General features: G+C 33.0%; 1 pseudogene; it reads right to left on the bottom strand.

The window, feature by feature from the left end:
- Window positions 1-205: 205 nt before the first annotated feature.
- LOC134264518 (U4/U6.U5 tri-snRNP-associated protein 1-like) lies at window positions 206-10851 on the bottom strand (annotated as a pseudogene).
- Between the last annotated feature and the right edge of the window lie 478 nt (window positions 10852-11329).

The raw sequence follows: 11329 nt of genomic DNA, 5'->3' as shown, positions 1-11329 counted from the left end.
AAATATTAACAGTGATATTGACATCAGGTAAATAAATGCTTACAGTGATATTGACATCAGGTAAAAAATATTTACAGTGATATTGACAATGGGTAAATAAATGCTTACAGTGATACTGACATCGTAAATAAATACTTACAGTGATATTGACATCAGGTAAATAAATACTTACAGTGATATTGACATCACGTAAATTAATACTTACAGTGATATTGACAGGTGTCTCGTCAATTTCCACTGCATTCCATCCTGACATTTGTTCCTCATCTTCTTCTTTTTTCCTTCGTTCTTCAAGTTCTTTCTCAAAATCCTGAAAACATTACTGATTATAAGAAAAACTGACTAGAACTTATTTCATAAATACTGAAATCCGAATACCACAGAAAATAAAATTTCTTATACATGTATATTCTTATGAAAAGTCAAGGGAGCATGGATCAGAATTCCTGGTCTTTAACTTTTTAATATATGAATAATTTTTTTTGTAATGTAAACCCTACCATGATGATCACTGCCTCAATCACTTGAAGAACGTTAATGCATGCATTTAGCCTCTTTTGTAGATTTGATAGATCAAATAATCTCTCTCCCTCAAACAAATATCTACAGACTCTAAATATTGTATTTTGGTAATTTTTTGCAATTTTAGCCAAAGGTGGGCAAATTTTAAATAAGGTGAATTCAAAGAACACAGTATAATTTCTGAAATAGAACTGTAACTGGGTGAATTTAAAAAGGAGCAAAATTTTTTGCATATGTAAAACAGAAGAATTAAATGGAGCACAAATAATCCTACAAACAAATAGCCTCTGTCATTCAAACACAAATCTACTGACTGACCATGAAATCCTCCTGATCCTCCTCTCTGTTCCCTGACTGGCCGTACGTAGGAATATCCCCAGGGTTCTACAGAACTCGGAGGTAGCATTGAGGATAATGTTACCGTCCTGGGGGGCTTCTTCTTCTTCTTCCTCTGGCTCTGATTTAGCTTTTAAGAGAACCTGCTCTGCTACCTAAAAATACAAGAAGAAAATGGCTTCTCAAAAATCAAGAAAATATGTATTCTTGTTTTATACTAATCTTAAATTTTGTCAAATGTGAGGTAGACAATATTTGCCAACTGGCATCTTTTTACCAATTAGCCTTTCAACATACCAAAGATAACCTAATTTAGACAACCAATTATCTCATCAGTAGTATCATCAATTATTTAACATTTTAACATTGACAGTAAGATTTGGATTTCTACCTTGATGACAGCTGATGCGTCTTTCCTCTGCTTGATTTTCCTGGCTTTAGACAAGAGCCGAGTGTAACTCCTTCTCTGCCTCGTCTTCCTCTATTACATTACTGAGATCCTCATCTGGACCAACCAAGTCTGAAAGATAATTAATTTACATATATTAATTAAAATAATGTAGTTCATGTTAATGTGAATTCCAGACAATTTAGAACATAATTTTGACAAGTAAGACCAAAAAAAATTAATCAATAGTTTCCCAGGTTCAAAAACGGCCGCATTGATCAATTTTATTGACATATTGAAAAGAGAGATAACTCAATTTTCTATTTTTCCATGTTGAAAAAGAAAAGGGAGATATTCCCCTTTTCATCAATGCTAAAATAAACGTTTTTATTAGAAAAACAATACATTTCTTCTAAATTTTCAGTATTATATTAATTAACTTTTAACTAAATGTTTGGAGTAACATTATTTAAAGTTGAATACATATTACAACCAATTTCAGAGAACAAAAATTAAGAATTGTTCGATATTATCAATTTCTTGAACAAATAGCTTAGAAAAGGTGTTAAACCTGCTAAAAAAAAAAAAGCCTGCCTGCCGCATTGAATTCTGATTTTTTTGGCCTGAGAAACTTTTGATTAATTTTTTTTTGCCTACCTTTAACTTCAATTTTTGAATTTGCGTGAATTCTAAAAAATTGGATTAAATGTCTGCAAGCATTGTATGATGCTAAGTGGTGAAAGATAATTTTCATCATTTAAACAAAGTGAATATTTCAATACAGGTCTTATTGTAAAATAAAATTATTTTTACAGTGTGTATGTTGGTGAAAAATTTCAAAGTTTTCCCCATATCAAACTGTAGTTCCATCTGTGTGAAATTGGAACAAAGTTTCAAATATAAATATCCAGTATACATGTTCTGTATGTTTGAATTTGGTACATAATTTCAGACATTAAAATCCAGTACACACGTACCCTCCTCTTCCTCTGGTTCTGTGACCTCCATTGGCTGGTCATTAACACTGACCGCTGTGTGACCGTGGGCGTAGTCTATCACGATGGGAGCCGTCATGCCCCCACCCCCCCCGTAACCGTTCTCATACCCTGTCTGACCCTCAACAGCCACCTCCTCCTCTCGCATGTACCCCCTCCCTCTTTTTCCTGCAAGAAAAATTCTTACATCATATCTTTTCTTTTTGAAAAGTTCTTTAATGTATAATGAAGACACATTAACTTGCTAAGCTTTATTATTGAACTTCATGTAACAGTTGCAATTCATGAACACAAATGTACATGGTAAATCTTACACATTAAATTTGCAGCTTTTGATTACAGTACTTTTTGTTTCTTCACATATACCAATCAAATTGTGTATCTTTTAATCAGATGTTTCCATTTAACTATCTTCATTCAAAATACATGACACAAGCTTTACCTTGACCCATAATCTGTGTCCTCCTGACCTTGATTTGGCAGAGGAAGAAGGTCATCTGCTTTTAAAGATTCTTTCTTCCTTATTTTCCTTACTTTCTTTTTAACCTTTTTAAACTTTGCTGCATCCTTTTTTAAAACAGATATTATTAGTACATGTAACATCAGTACTTATGCAACTATCCATTTACATGGCATGAAGTGCTAACAACTAAATTGCTGTTCAATTTTGATTTGGAGTGTTAATTTTCCCATTTTTTCTAGATGAATGCACTTTATATCTGTCATTTTACAGCTTGAAAAATCTTTCTTGTACTAAATGTATACAAAGTCTACAAAAAGTAGGTCAAATGCTGATACTCACAGCTGCTTCCTGAGGGGTGAGGTACTCATTGATTGGGTTCAAGGTCACTCCTCCCAGGGACTGACTCTGTTCTCTCAGCTGTCTACGAATTTCATCCATCTGTTTTTCGGGGTCAGTGTCGTATTTTCCACCTGACCCTAACTCAAACTTCTCCCTCCTAACACCCTCTATCTCTTCATCATATTTATCCAGCACATTCTTTGGTTTGAACTGTGAAATATACAATAAAAAGCATATCAAAATCTTTTATATCCTAAGACCCTTGTTTTCATGAATACATGTAAATATCTCTGTGTGTTGTAAATGCACTTTTACAAAAAGTCAAAATTCTGAATAACCATAATTTCTGTTTATTACACAGATATCTTGGATTGCTGTTGTATTTAGTTAATGCATTTTAAATACACTTTGTCAAATTTATGTTGATTTATTTTTACTATGTAAAGATAGTAAATTAATCCAATGTGGAAAAACATACATGTACAGTATTTTCTCTGATACACAGGAACTGAATGAAATATGAATTTTCAATACTTCCTGTCAAAAATATAATTCAAGATTTCTTTTCTGATGTACACAATTACAAGAACAGTGTATTTTGCTAAAGCCCTACCATTCCAAATTCATCTACATCCCCAGTATCATAGGGGTTGTAATCTGGCTTCTTCTTCTTAAGTTCCACGTTTTTCTCCGCCTTTTCATCATCCACGAGATTAACGTTAACTAACGTGTCTCCTTCATCTTCGTCTAACACTCCTGTACAACACAGATTCATCATGTGTATTTCATATGCATATTTATTCAGGTACAATAATATTTAATATTTAGTAATAGAAAAAAAATTAGCAAGCTTTAAAATGTACAGAATGTAATTTTCCCTCCATTTATTTTTACTCTTTATGAATGGTGGCAATTTCAAAATAGAGATAGACTTAATTGTTTGCAAGTGATAATGGGCAAAAATTAGCATGTAGATTCACATTAGCAAGAAATTTACATTCATTTATAATTAAATATCTATTATGGATTTTAAACTTCATCTTAGCACTGAAAAAAATTACTTTTTTCATTCTTATAACAAGGTACTGACAATTTTTTTTATAATACTACTTTATCATATACCTTTGTCTTGGAGTGTTAAAATAATGGACTGTCCATCTTTAAATCTGTCCACAGAGTGTTCCACTTTCAGACCTCTCAAATCTTTAGATGTATATTCCTGTAAATGGTTAGGAAATAAGATTTAAAACAATGGAAATAAGAAAAACAGTGGGAGTGAGAATAATTTCAAGCATATTTTTTTTAACCTTGCATCCTATATATTATACAGGTTATACCGTTTTAAGCTAATGTGTGTTACATATTTTTATGTACAGTAAAACTCTCATTTAGTACGAACACAGATATTGCGAATTCAAGGATATAACAAAGTTATCTTGGATCCCAAGCTATATAGATTTAAGGAATTCCTTATATGCATATAACAAATTACGAATATAACAAAGTAATTTCCTAGGTCACAGTGACTTCTTTATGACCGAGTTTAACTGTATATCTCTATGTGATTTACTGACCAAAAAATGCCCAAACTCTCTACTTCTTATTTAATAAACTGGATGAAATTAGTACATGAACTACAGATCCCTATTTTTTTCTCAGCCTCACCAAAACTCACCTTCTTGTTATCTTTAAACTCCTCTTTAACAATGTCCTCCAATCCAAATGCTTCATCTAGTTCCATTAACTGTTTCGCCTGCAACATCAAATTGCACAATTCTTATTAGAGACCTGCCTTGATTTTAAAGTTCAATAAATTTAAAAATTACATAATAATGTCAGCCTTTGAGATGACTGTCTATCACTGTAAGTTACACTTCTACATGTAAACATGTCACTGTCTAATAACTGTAACTTTCTGTATTTTAATATTATATCAACTAGCAGAACTGATTTATAAGATATTGATAATTTAGGCACATCTAAATAAAATTCTATCATACATTTCATCATTCAGCTCAATTTTTTTTTTTTCAAAGAACTTTATTTGAAAGAAAATGCACATGAAATACCCAAATTTCTTTCTTACAATTAAACATAAAAATCCTCAGGAAAATATTACAACATCTAGAATTTTTTTCCTACCCTTTTTCTGCCAGTTCCTTTTCTTTCTGTTTTTGTCGACTTTTCTTCACCCAGGCTGTTGTGTCATCTTTGGAATCACTTTCACCCAGAGTTTTTACTTTGCTGAAATACATAGAAAATTAAATAACAATGGATCAATATTAAAAATATATATATAAGATAAAAGTGCAATACATGGTAGAATGAATTTAAAGTTCTTTCAATTTATTTAACACATTGCTTAATGCATATCTGTAGCTCACTTTTTGTGCACAATAAATATACACTTTTTTTTCAATGGGCGGCTCTAGTACTGTAGCTCTCTAGTCATCCATCTCAGTTTGTTCAGACTGGTGAACTACAGATCTGCAGCTAACCCATAACCTACCGTAAATGGTCTTTGATTTTTCTTTTATCCTTCATTTTTTGAATTCTTTCCTTCAGTTTCTCAGTTTCTTTCTTCTCTGTTAAACTCATGGCAGGTTTGTGTACATCTTCTTCTGTGATTAGGAAACCTTCATTTGCAATTCTTAATGTAATTTTTTACATAAATAAACATAGGTAATCAGAGATTACAGAGCTCACCTCAACGAATGTTATCTTTAAGTAAGGCAAAGTCACACAATTAACCAACAAAAAGTATACATTCCAAAAATGAAAATATTTTTAAAAGCAATTTTGATCTGATACTTTGAAATAGACCTACATAAAAAATTTAAACTACTTCTTCTTCATGAAAATGTAATGAAAATCCAGCATCTGAAGCAAATTTGCGAGTTTTCATCTCTTGATGCAGCATTTGTGCAAGTTTGGTTTATACAATGTTATATAAGCCTTATAGTTTTTGGTAACAGACCTGCAACCGTAACTTTTACCTTGTCTATTATCTGAAAAATGTATGTCCAATTCAGCATCCGAAGCAAGTCCATTAGTGTGCATCCTTAGATGTATCATCCATGCAAGTTTGCTCATTATAGGGCTCATAGTTTATTGGAAATGAAACATGCATCAAAACTAACATTTTCACTCATCTACAAAAAGTAGGTCAGATTCAGCATCCGAAGCAAGCCTGGAAGTATGCATCCTTAGATCGTCTATGCAAGATTGGTCATTTAAAAACTCATAGTTCCTTGGAAATGAAACCTGCACCAAAAACTTTTAACTATTCACTCAACCGGAAAATGTAGGTCAGATTCAGCATCCGAAGCAAGCCTGGTAGTGTGCATCCTTAGATGTATCATCCATGCAAGTTTGGTTAACATAGGGCTTATAGTTACTTGGAAATGAAACCTGCACCAAAAACTTTAACCTGTTCACTCAACTGGAAAATGTAGGTCAGATTCAGCATCCGAAGCAAGCCCGATAGTATGCATCCTTAGATGTATCATCCATGCAAGTTTGGTCAACATAGGGCTTATAGTTACTTGGAAATGAAACCTACACCAAAAACTTTAACCTGTTCACTCAACCGGAAAATGTAGGTCAGATTCAGCATCCGAAGCAAGCCCAATAGTATGCATCCTTAAATGTATCATCCATGCAAGTTTGGTCAACATAGGGCTTATAGTTACTTGGAAATGAAACCTACACCAAAAACTTTAACCTGTTCACTCAACCGGAAAATGTAGGTCAGATTCAGCATCCGAAGCAAGCCCGGTAGTATGCATCCTTAGATGTATCATCCATGCAAGTTTGGTCAACATAGGGCTTATAGTTACTTGGAAATGAAACCTACACCAAAAACTTTAACCTGTTCACTCAACCGGAAAATGTAGGTCAGATTCAGCATCCGAAGCAAGCCCGGTAGTATGCATCCTTAGATGTATCATCCATGCAAGTTTGGTCAACATAGGGCTTATGGTTACTTGGAAATGAAACCTACACCAAAAACTTTAACCTGTTCACTCAACCCGAAAATGTAGGTCAGATTCAGCATCCGAAGCAAGCCCGGTAGTATGCATCCTTAGATGTATCATCCATGCAAGTTTGGTCAACATAGGGCTTATAGTTACTTGGAAATGAAACCTGCACCAAAAACTTTAACCTGTTCACTCAACTGGAAAATGTAGGTCAGATTCAGCATCCGAAGCAAGCCCGATAGTATGCATCCTTAGATGTATCATCCATGCAAGTTTGGTCAACATAGGGCTTATAGTTACTTGGAAATGAAACCTACACCAAAAACTTTAACCTGTTCACTCAACCGGAAAATGTAGGTCAGATTCAGCATCCGAAGCAAGCCCGATAGTATGCATCCTTAGATGTATCATCCATGCAAGTTTGGTCAACATAGGGCTTATAGTTACTTGGAAATGAAACCTGCACCAAAAACTTTAACCTGTTCACTCAACCGGAAAATGTAGGTCAGATTCAGCATCCGAAGCAAGCCCGGTAGTATGCATCCTTAGATGTATCATCCATGCAAGTTTGGTCAACATAGGGCTTATAGTTACTTGGAAATGAAACCTACACCAAAAACTTTAACCTGTTCACTCAACCGGAAAATGTAGGTCAGATTCAGCATCCGAAGCAAGCCCAGTAGTATGCATCCTTAGATGTATCATCCATGCAAGTTTGGTCAACATAGGGCTTATAGTTACTTGGAAATGAAACCTGCACCAAAAACTTTAACCTGTTCACTCAACCGGAAAATGTAGGTCAGATTCAGCATCCGAAGCAAGCCCGGTAGTATGCATCCTTAGATGTATCATCCATGCAAGTTTGGTCAACATAGGGCTTATAGTTACTTGGAAATGAAACCTACACCAAAAACTGCACCAACAATGTTAACCTGCTCCAAAAACATTAACCTGGTCATTCCTTTGCTGAAATTGCAGCATCTGAAACTTTGTCTGGTACAATAAAACACACTAAAACCATCTTGCATGCATGTCTAATCAGTATAGGACACAGAAGTAATTAAAAAGAAAACTGCTCCAAAAAACTTAACCTTAACCTGGGACGCCGACGCCGACGCCGACACCGACGCCGACGCCGAGGGTATCACATAAGCTCCCCCCAACTTCGTTGAGGTGAGCTAAAAATGAAAGTGTACATGAGCTTTATGTCATATAAATATGTATCAGTAACATCTCAATAAATTGACAATAATTCACCTTTCAACAATTGTTTAAAGTCTGTGCTGTGAAAATTTTATTATTTTTAGTTTAACTTCTTCATATATTCAATACCTACCGGTCTGTTCTTTTTCTCCGAACCAACATCAAGATTTTTCAATCCAAGTTTTGTTCTTATACGACTGTGAATGAAAAATGAAACTATTTTTACAATTAAGGATGTACAACACACCTACCCAAAAAAATTCCTGTCGTTTAATTTTCGTTATTTTTGTATATTTAGTACATGACTATATCTACTGCATGTATGCATATTTTGGACAAAATCGTTCGAGTGGTTTTTGGACAGGAACTTCCGAAAGTTACCCCCCTTTAGTTGTTTACAAGGAGAGAAAATTTTTAATCAATGAACTATTTAAACCTTGATTTTCAATAAAACCAGGTTAGATATAAATGTCAAATTTCATTGGCTTATTCCTTTAACCATTTAACACAAAAACATAGTCATCTTTTTGATATACATATCATCAAAACAATTTTTAAAGACCTTAAACTGAAAAACTATGAATTTTCTAAGCCTTGAAAATTGCGTATTTTTCAAATTCAAAATTTTTTTGTGAAAAAACCTGTCGTTTAATTTTGTTAAAAAACTTTCTTTAGGTAGCTGGTAGTAAAAATAATCTTCATAATTTTTTGTATAATTTTTGTACGACCAGTTTTGATTTAATAGCGGAAAATTACCCCCTCCCCCTTTCTCAATAAATCACGTTCCCGCGCGTCTTTCAGACGGGGGTCGATCACTTTGTTATATGAATCTACAAATACACATTAAAAAAATTAAATTGGAATATTGCTTTTCCCTCAAAAATATATTAACTTACAAATTTAAAAGTTCTCGTATGTAAAGCGTATTTAAATGTAGATTTTTAGGCAATTTTTGAATACCCCTATCACCCCCACCCCTTCCTTTTTTGCGTCGCAGATCATTAGCGTTTGACGAAACGTCGTTTACAATGCAAATATACTGGTATTTCGTCAAGAATCCCGGAGGTATGCATTAGTTTTTAAATTCATGAATCATTCATGAATTTAAAATCAATGCAGAATAAATATTGACTACTCTTTTTATATGTATTAGGAAAAAATTACTGAAAGATTTTAGTGTTTAGTCCATACACGTATGCGTTATGCATTTACATATCACATGAAACCTGGATACGAATTCAAGTTTTGTTGAACTTGAATATGTTGATTTTTAATTTAATTTTATTTCTTTAATTTTATTCATTATAAAAATGGTGTATGTTCAAATATCCTGTAATATAAATGGAATGATTGTAGTTTCTTTCATGTTATTATTTCAAACGACACAGTATGTGGCCGTGGGGATACATCGACATTTGCATTAGATGTACATACACCCCTCATGATATTGTACGCATTTCTTTCAGTGTCGTCCCTTCTAAAGTTAAAATGAAAATTCTGTATTCGTCCACATTAACTTCAAAATATCAAACATTAAACTCTTCATCTATTTCAATTTATATCAAATCCCACACTGATATTTCTTTTTAAATCTTATAGGCTACGTTTTGTTTTGATTCGAGGAAATGCGAACCGACATTGTTGACAGAAAGTCAAAGTTACGATTTGCTGCAATAGGATATTCATAAATGCAGATAATTTCAGTACAAGTGAACAATTCTTTTCAATTCTATACTTACATTGTGTATATGAGGTCTATAGTATTCAATTCTCGGATTTATCAGGTCTGCTGTAAATGTATCTGATTCTGTGGAAAACCGTGAATAAAGGGAGGAAAATAAACATCTCCTACATTTTCAGAGTTGTTCCTCTTTGATCAGTAAGGGTCTGAGAACAACATCGATTTTACATTGTAAAAAGTTTATTGTTTATTTATTGTTGTTTTATTTAATTAAAGAAGAAAAACAATATTTATATCGTGTATGCACAAATTGTAATGAAGACCATTAATCGGAATGTTATAAAGCCAATTATACATAATGAGAATTTCGGCAATGTAAAATAAAATTTTCAGATTAAAAAAAATGCTGCGCTTTGATCAAAAAAAAATTTATTGTACATATGAAATGAAATAAACATTACGGGATGGTATTTTATGTCTTGCTTTTTACGGAGTTTAATCGGGTTAATTAAAAAAAAACTCATTGATTGAGTATGGTAGGCACAATCACAGCCAAGCCCCATATCCCAATTTTCTTTCATGATTGATATACATCGGGATCGTTTTAATCGTCGTTTTGACGCTTTATTTTTGACGTTAAACTTGACGTCACGTCAAACGTTCAATTGAAATCGCAAGAGTTATCTCCCCCAGTGTGTTGTACGTCTTTAAATCTAATGGATATTCTCAACATAAAGTAATATGCTGAAACAGGCACAATTACTGGTATTCTTCTCATAATTCTGTATTTAAACAGCATTTAATAATTAAAAAAAATTGTACAAATATATGAAACGAGCTCAAATTAATGAATGTATTAAAAAAATCATACTTTGTCTCTTCTATACTCAGAGAGACGTCTCCACTTGTTCCTCCCATAGGGGCAGGTGCATCTGTGTAGGACCCTGAAGGAGAGTTTAGGAAAAATTGGTTTTATTACAGTCTTTTCTCTTGTGATTGTCCAACAAGTACTAAATGTGTGCACAAGAAATGAAATGCAAACAGCAGAATACACTAGTTGCTGTACTTCTACATTTATACAGTGGCTGCAATGTTATTGTTGATGATAAGATTGAAAACAATAAACAAGGATTATTTTTGCATAAAATGATTTAAAACCATATCCCTATTTACAATTACATTTTGTTCATCGCTGAAATCAGTCATTTTCAAACACTCCAATCATTTGCAGATTTTTCAAAAATATTGGGGATAAAAGTAACGTGGCAATCAATTCAAGTAAAATTGCTGACTAAATATTTATGTCAGCATTAAATTTAAAAATTGCTTACTGTTTGGATTAGTAATCCTTTTCTTGATGTATTGAATTATTGATATAAAAATACCTAGACCACAATAAGTGAACAAAATTAATGTCAGAGA

Source organism: Saccostrea cucullata, unplaced genomic scaffold, assembly GCF_032062105.1.
Source record: "Saccostrea cucullata isolate Sc308-1 unplaced genomic scaffold, CSIRO_AGI_Scuc_v1 ctg15403, whole genome shotgun sequence".
NCBI lineage: Eukaryota > Metazoa > Mollusca > Bivalvia > Ostreida > Ostreidae > Saccostrea > Saccostrea cuccullata.
The sequence above is the reverse complement of the archived record's forward strand: the minus strand, read 5'-3'. Positions and strand labels throughout refer to the sequence as shown.